Source organism: Gossypium hirsutum, chromosome D08 (genome assembly GCF_007990345.1).
Source record: "Gossypium hirsutum isolate 1008001.06 chromosome D08, Gossypium_hirsutum_v2.1, whole genome shotgun sequence".
NCBI classification, from domain to species: Eukaryota; Viridiplantae; Streptophyta; class Magnoliopsida; order Malvales; family Malvaceae; genus Gossypium; species Gossypium hirsutum.
This window is the reverse complement of record NC_053444.1, coordinates 49,427,270-49,433,518: the sequence shown is the minus strand read 5'-3', so window position 1 is coordinate 49,433,518 and position 6,249 is coordinate 49,427,270.

Below are 6,249 nucleotides of genomic sequence, written 5' to 3'. Positions count from 1 at the left end.
GCGGCTAGGGTTAGGGGGCTAGGGTTAGGGGGCTAGGGTTTTCTTTTGTTTTTTTTTTGAAAGTGGGTATTGGGTTTTTAGATTTTGGGCTGTGGGTTCGTTTGGGCTTGTTTTTGGGTATGTTATTCGGTTTGTTGGGTTTGTAATGGGTAGGCTTAGATTGGGCTGGGGTATTTTAATTGTTTATTTTTTTTTGTTTAAGGCCGGGGTAGAATTGAGCCTATACAGCTGCCCCTTTTTGCTCGTTGTCGTGTAACGAGAACAAAGCAAAGACTTTAAAAGGGCCAATTTTGCCCGGCGTCACCGAGTCTTGACTTCTTCTGGTGCTTCTTTTCTCTTTTCACGTAGCTTTATTCCAGTCCATTGTGTCTTGTTGCTTCGATCCACTTCTCTGCACTTCTGACGTGTAGCTTCAATCTTTTTCGCAGCAACTTTAGAGGGACGAGATTTGTGGTTTTAGTCTGCTCGACTGCAAAGTCAGGGAGATAAGACTTGTATCTTCAACCTACCCCACTGCAACTTCAGGGGGATAAGGTTTACTATCCTCAGTCTGCTCCACTGCAACTCCAGGGAGATAAGACTTGTATCTTCAACTTGCCCTACTGCAACTTCAGAGGGATAAGGTTTGTTATCTTCGATCCGCTCCACTACTGATTTAGGGAGACAGGATCTGCAATTTTCGATCTACTTCGCTGCTAATACAGGAAGACAAGATCTGTTATCTTCGACCTACTTCACTGCCAATCCAGGAAGACAAGACCTACCATCATCGATCTACTTCGCTGCCAATACAGGAAGACAAGATCTACTATCTTCAGTCTACTTCGCTGCCAATAAAGGAAGACAAGACCTGCTATCTTCAGTCTACTTCACTACCAATACAGGAAGACAAGTCCTACTATCTTCGATCTACTTCGCTGCCAATACAGGAAGACAATATCTGTTATCTTCAATCTACTTTGCTGCCAATACAGGAAGACAAGATCTGCCATCTTCGATCTACTTCACTGCCAATACAGGAAGACAAGATCTGCTATCTTCAGTCTGCTTCGCTGCCAATACAAGAAGACAAGACTTGCTATCTTCAGTCTACTTCGCTGCCAATATAGGTAGACAAGACTTGCTATCTTCGATCTACTTCGCTACCAATACAGGAAGACAAGATCTACTATCTTCAGTCTACTTTGCTGCCAATACAGGAAGACAAGACTTGCTATCTTCAGTCTACTTCGCTACCAATACAGGAAGACAAGACCTGCTATCTTCGATCTACTTCGCTGCCAATACAGGAAGACACGATCTGCTATCTTCGATCTATTTCGCTGCCAATAAGGAAGACAAGATCTACCATCTTTGATCTACTTCACTGCCAATACAGGAAGACAAGATCTGCTATCTCATTGATCTGCTCTCTGGGGAACATGACCTGTATATTCTATTTTATGAACCTAATTGTGCCTAGTGATTAGGATGACACGATCAGAATGAATCAAATGCTCCTAACTAGACGCGTATGAATGTCATTTGAATGAATGCAGAATGTCATGAAGATGATTCCTTAATGTTTGAGTTGTTATTGCTCGTTCTTCATCAAGGCTTCATTACCAATACGTCGGGATGCTACCTTGCTCGGCAGGTAACACTCATCTCTTACTTAACCAAATTACCCCAACTGTAATCTTCAAACTTCAATCCGTTGTAATCTTTAAGGTTAAGTCCACTGTAGTTTTGGGACATAAAATTTGAATTATCTTCCTCCCACTGCAATTTAGGAGTATAAGATCTGAATCTCCTTAGTCTCTTACACCATCCTCAGGGTGTCACACCAAATGCCTATGCATTAATGAAGAATTTTCTTGTCCCAGAAGACCTTTTCTTATTACCTAGTGAACATCGCTTGTTTGTTCATTGAAGCTTTGCCACCAACACGATATCTTGTCATTTTGTTCAATCAATGTTTGGACAACAAAATCTGAAACGATAGTCTTTAACTTAGACTCTTCCTTCTTAGATATTTCACCCTTTAAACTTGGTGTTTTCTAAACAATAGTCATGTTTCAGGTTCCTATATTATTTAGAAACTTCTAGAGTAATATGCAAAACTTCTATTGTGAAAGTATTATTAGTCTATTAATCATTATTCCAATGCAACATGCTTGCAAAAAGAATATAACGATGGATAAAATAGAATTGATTCGGGAGCATAGATCGAAATAAATCATCACTGATAGCAAGAATAAGAAGAATTGATTGGAACACGTATCTTGAAAAAGAATGAAGTATTCCAAGAACAACAAATTCAATAAATAGTATGAGGGTTAGGTGCCCCAGATATCACAACTTGAACTTCTCTGCACAAACTTTCTGAAGACCATTCTGAGTTTGACATGTGTTTAGAATATCTATAGGACTTTGTCGATGACCCAAGATGTTGCCTACCATTTCCTGTTGATTCAGGTATAGCAAGATCACCACATGCCCCAGTTTGATCAAAATTTGAGCTGCTCTGATCACCTCATTAAAATTTGAGTCGCCTTTTTTGGGTTTTCAACTCAAAACCCCTTTGGTCTCAAGGCGCCCTTTGTGGGTTTTCACCTTGGCCTCTCCCTTTTATTTTTTCATTTTTCTTTTTCTTCTTATTCTTGCTTCTTTTATTTTCTTTTCTTTTTTGAAATATTTTTATTGACTCTGAACTCATAGGATTAGGCATGTCCTTGTTATCCATTCCGATCAAGATCGACGCTTTTCAGATAAGGCCTTTCACATAAAGTCTTTTCCAGCTTGACATGAGGTTCTTTTTGTATGGGAAGGATCTTCTTTAATACCAGGTCCCTCTCGTGGAACTATCTAGGGTGAACTTTCTATGGTGAGCCTGCATCATTTGCATTTGACCACGACGAATAAATTTGAACTTTTCTCTTCAATTGGGATCGAATCCAAAACTCGGAGAGAAGGAATCTTGACCTCAATGAGCAAAACTGCGATAATCCAAGACGTTGCCCCGGTAGAGGGTTTTTTTTTGTGCCGTTCATTTTGGGGCAATATGGAGTTAATCTTGAACAGATTGTAAACTTTTGACTGTTGTTCAAATTTAGTGCGTAGTCAGATATGATCCTTTTTGGCATTCTACATTGACATATGTTTTTTCAAGAATTTGCTGACTATCGACTTTGTGACATTGGCATATGAAGCAGCTTTTACCTGCGAAGATAAATCGATGACCGCTAGAAGCTTTTGGCGAGATCGACCTGATGACCTTTATGCCCTACATCATGGATTCCATTGATTCTTTATAGGGTAGGTACTATTTTCCATCTTGTTCTACCATCCTGAATAAGTCCGAAAATAGGCTACAATCTATGTCATCTTCAAAGTCATAAGATCCCTCTAGACACATGTCTCGCTCAAAAGAAGATTCTGAGTCTGTAGCAGCGTCACTCATGTCATTGATATCTAGGGACCTATTGTAGGTACAAGAGAATATACAAAGAATGTATGAATTTAAGAATAATTATTTGTACAGTATGATTATGAGTGAATGAATGAATGATTTGGAAGAAAGAATGAAAGAATAAAAATAATTATTCATAAAGATTGAAAGAATATTGGCTCAAAAATAATTGCAAAGATATATTTCATAACAACGTTCAGACATGAGCCTATTTCACAAAAGAGTTCTTGTTGCCTCTAGGCTGAAAGCAACAAGTGTGTTCTGAATATTACTCTAAGTAGACTCTAAATACTACAGGGTCTCTTCTACTATCCCATTATTCAGAACACTCCAAGGTTTATAAGGGTGAATATCTAATGAGGTCCATTTTCAATTGTCTATTTCACAAATAACATTGATATAAACATTTCCCAACTTTTTCACGCATTGCATTCACTCCATTATCAATCATGACTGGGTAGCAGATTTTCTACACTAGATAAATCATCCAATTTGACAATGCCCATACTGATAAGCCTTTCAACCACTTTCTTAAAGGCAACGTAATTTTCTATGGAATGCCCCGTAATTCCCGCATGATAATCGCATTGTACATTTGCGTCGTACCATTTGGGGTACAGAGGTTGTATGGGCTCTGAGTAAAATAGAGATACCACATGCGCATCAAATAGCTTCTGATACAACTCTCTATATGTCATCGGGATGGGTGTGAACTGGATTCTTTCTGTGTGTGGCCTCGAGTTAGATTTTTGCTTTGAGAGGCCTTGATAGCTAGCTGCTACCGTCCTTGGCTGGCCTACAGTAACTGATTTTGAATACCCTTTATGATACAAGCTCAGGTTGATCACTTCATTTTCTTTGTGCTTTGGGGTTGATCTTTTGGCACTTTTCCTCACATCTATCTTCCCACTTCTTATGGCGTTTTCAATCATCTAGCCAGACATCACTACATCTGAGAAGCTCATGGTAGCATTTCCTAACATATGGTTAATGAACGGTGCTTTTAGAGTGTTGATGAAAAGCATCGTGGTTTCTTTCTCCGAAAGAGGTGGCTGAACTTGTGTCGCTACCTCTCTCCATATTTGGACATATTGTCTGAAGCTCTCACCTGGCTTCTTTTCCATATTCTGCAGTGTAATTCTGTCAGGTATCATGCCTGTTACATGGCTGTATTGCCTCATAAAAGCCTGTGCCAAGTCCTTTCATGGGTGGATGTCGGCCCGGCTCAATTGGTTATACCATTTGGCAGCCGACCCGATCAAACTATCTTGGAAACAATGAATTAACAATTGATCATTGTTGATGTATCCCGTTATCCTTTGACAAAACATAGTGACATGAGCTTCAGGGCAACTAGTCCCATTATACCTCCTAAACTCCGGCATTTTAAATTTGGGAGACAACACCAAATCTGGTACCAAGCTCAAATCTTTAGAGTCCATTCCTCGATGGTAATCGGCATTTTCCATGGTTTTAAACTTCTCCTCTAGCCACTTACACCGGTCTTCTAGTTATTTTAGTAGGTCCGCTCTTGCCTTCTCCATTTCTGCTACGTCGTCGAGATCAGGAACTATTGGATAAGTAGGATTATCCTCGGAATTAGAACCTACTCCAATTTGGAAGTTCATTGGCATTGAGGTACCCGTCTGAAACTGCTGAGGTCTGATTGTAACGGAGGATTTATGTGGGTACATCTCAGCTTGAGTATGCACATGCGAAGGGGTAAAGCCTTGAGGGTAGAGGGATCCATCATTATTTCCCTCTTCAACATTAACCACGGGGTCTTTTCCCTTGTCGTTTCCCCTAGTCAACAGCTGTGTTAATTGAGCCATCATGTCATTCTGGGACTTTAGCATCTTTTCTGTCATATCTTGCTGAATTTTTTCCAGCCGCTTTTGTATTTGGGCTTGCATCTCTTTTTGGAGCTGTTCAAGCTTTTCTAATCTTTGATCCATGTTATTTGATTTCGCCCGAGTACCGTAGGGATGTTGGTTTTCCAGGTTAACTGAAATAATTTTATTCAATTAGAGTCTTTTAATGGTCGTTAATGCATATGATGTCATGTAATGAAAATGTATGAAATGAATACAAAAAGAGACGTTGATTCTTGGTTCAATTCCATTAGAACAACTTTACTAAAAAAACAAATCTCTTTACATAAAGCGGATATATATACAGTTTTGCCCTCATAGATGGAGACATTCGATCCTCTTCTTCCTTCAAGCGTTAAGATAAATCTCATGAACTCTTAAAAAGGGACGTCTCTTCTATCTCTTTTTTGCTTGACCCGGGCCACGACTCGTTACTCACTCATCCTCGTGATGCTCGTTGGCTCCTCTTTAAGAAAGTTCAGTGGCTCTTTGTCATCTTGAATCTTTGGGCAACGGAGCAATAGTCGTGTAGTCCTCCATTAAGCTATCACGTTTTCTTGGACCATATTTGGACAACCGTATTGTCATCGGACAACCGTATTGTCTTCCAATTTATCAAGAAACCCATTTTCTTATGACAAACTCTCTATTTAACAACTGAACGTGAATCAACACATCTTTTTTTATGATGAAAATGCAATGCAATCATAACAAAAGAGAAAACAGGTTAGTACAAAGCAAAAGCAAGCAAGAATAAATAGAACACCTATTAGGGTGACTACTAGGGGTTTGAAGTGGTTCTACCTAGGGTGTACATGTGGTTTGGTTCTAAAGCAAAGGTACCTGAACCAGCAGATTCCTCGATTCTCACCCATTATAGGCTCATATAGACCGAGTTCGGTTCAGGGGAATACATTTCCCTATGGC